The sequence below is a fragment of the Crocuta crocuta genome, unplaced genomic scaffold (assembly GCF_008692635.1).
Source record: "Crocuta crocuta isolate KB4526 unplaced genomic scaffold, BGI_CrCroc_1.0 scaffold653, whole genome shotgun sequence".
NCBI lineage: Eukaryota > Metazoa > Chordata > Mammalia > Carnivora > Hyaenidae > Crocuta > Crocuta crocuta.
The window spans coordinates 892,161-894,330 of record NW_027527134.1 but is presented as its reverse complement, the minus strand read 5'-3'; the positions used below and the strand labels follow the sequence as shown (position 1 = coordinate 894,330).

Here is a 2,170-nt window from a genome sequence, read left to right as displayed (position 1 = left end):
GGGCGGGCCGGGGGCCCCCCCCCCCCCGGCAGTGTTAGCCGAGAGGGTTTCCAGGGAGAACGTGCTGGAACTCGGTGCTCAGGGGGCGGGGTCGTGGGTCAGCGCACAGGTGCGGGAGAGTGTGTTGGGGACCGTGGCCCAAGCCAGGGCTTCAGCCTCAGCCCGACGAGGCTCTTCGTGGTTGAGGGGGGTCAGCAGTGCTTCCTCCTCCTCCTATTTCCTGAGGGCCCACCTCCAACGTTACCCCTTCAGGGATGCCCACAGGCACCCAGACCCCCCGCAGCACCCGGGGGCCCCTCCCAGAGTGGGGGGTGTCGGACTCCGACTCCCACTTGCTGACTTGTCCTCGGAACCAGAGCATTCCGAGGGGCCCCCAGTCCGCGGTGGGCATCGGGGGCCTGGCCTCAGCTCGCCAGCTCCATCCCGGAGGCCCTCAGGTTGAGGGCCTTAGAGGGCAAAGTCCCTGTGCAGGTACCACCCGAGGGGCTGGACCGGCAGGTGCCGAGGAAGCTTCCAGAGCTGGAGTCCGGGATAGGCACCCCCCCGGGTTGGGGTCTGCACGGGGGCTGGCCCGTGTGCACAGCTGGGTCTCTGGAGCTGAGCGCCAGGTCAGGGGACTGAGGCCTGAGGTGACAGTAGGCCCACAGCCCCGGGGAGGCCCCGCTGGCCGGCGGCGGGGGCTTCTCAACAGGCCTCTAGCGATGCAGGGATGCGGGGTCAGGCTTCCAGAAGGACCGAGTGGTTTGCTCAGGGTCAGAGGACTGGGGTCCCGGCGCACGAGCACCCCTGGCCCACACCGAGCTCCGCTCTGGTCCTGCCTGTGCGCGGGGACGCAGGGCCCCTCGGGCGTGGGGTCGCTCACTCCGGGGGCTCATGCCGGCCAGCGGCCACGGCCAGGGAGGCCTGGGGCCCCGGTGACGGGCGGGGTACAGTCTGGGAAGGTCATGTCCCCTTCCTCCCACCAGAGCAGAGGGGGAGCAGGGCACCCTGCCTAGGGAAACTCGGGCTTGGCACGAGGCGCCCGCTTGCCGGGGACGGGACGCTTCTAGAAGGGCCATGGGGCTTTCCAGGTAAGAACCCGGACGGTTCTGGACAAACCAGGATGGCAGGTCACCACGCTGGCCTAGAGGAAGGGAGGGAAGGCGCTGGCGCGGGGGTAGCAGCCTGGAGGTGGGAACACCGGGTCGTGGGGGCCCCACCTCCCGCCCCCCGGAGGGACGCCCGGCCCTGACCTCCGCACTCAGGAGAAAACAACAGCTTCGAAGTAGGGGTGTCCAACCAGGGGGGCCGGGGCGGAAGGGGCTGGGGCGGGGGTCTGGCCTGATGGGGCCTCGGAGGGGGCCTGAGAGGGTGGAAGGGCAGCTCGCGATCATGCGGAGACAGGCCTCTGAACTCCCCAGGAGAGCAGCGCTTAGAGCCGCCCTGCGCCTCCTCACCAGCCTGCGGTGGGGAAACCGAGGCAGAGTAGGCGGCAGGAATACGCTCCTCTTCGCGTGCTCCCGGCGCTTCGGGACTTGTCTGGTCCCAACAGGCACGTCTGAGGGGCCTGCAGGTGTGCAAGCCTCTTACAGACCCGAACTGCTCCCAGGCACGGCCTCCTCTGTCCGCAGCCTCACCTCCCAGCGGGAAGGGATGATACCAGTTCTGACCATCCAGGGCCTTCTAGAACCTCGGCCCGCTGGCAGCTGCATGGAGGAGGCATCCAGGAAGAACCAGGAAGGGCCTCCAGGGGCCAGAAGAGACATCGCCAGCCCTTCCTGCCACTTCCGCCTGCCTGGATGGCACTTTTTAAAAAAAATGTCTTATTTATTTCTGAGAGAGAGAGAGAGAGAGAGCGAGCAAGCGTGAGCAGGGGAGGGTCAGAGAGAGAGGGAGACACAGAATCTGAAACAGGCTCCAGGCTCTGAGCTGTCAGCACAGAGCCCGACGCGGGGCTCGAACCCACGAACCGTGGGATCATGACCTGAGCTGAAGCCGGACGCTCAACCGACTGAGCCACCCAGGCGCCCCTGGATGGCACTTTTAGAGGCCTGGGTGTTTGGTCTGTGCTGGGGGCAGCCACACACAGTGGCCCCTCTTCCACACTCTGGGTGCCCCAGAACCCGGCTGGGCCAGACTCGAGGGGCCCCGGCGCCTCCCGCCCCAAGGCCCCCGGTCCCCTGCTCGGCTC

The 2,170-nt window shown here is 67.7% G+C and overlaps 1 long non-coding RNA gene across 1 annotated transcript in view; it reads left to right on the top strand.

Annotated features, from left to right (window-relative positions):
• Positions 1-1,816, top strand: part of LOC144225284 (uncharacterized) — a 4,797-nt gene extending 2,981 nt beyond the window's left edge. The window contains exon 2 of the long non-coding RNA XR_013333269.1: positions 1,589-1,816. This is a non-coding gene — a long non-coding RNA (uncharacterized LOC144225284). The remainder of the gene's footprint in view (positions 1-1,588) is intronic.
• Positions 1,817-2,170: the final 354 nt, after the last annotated feature.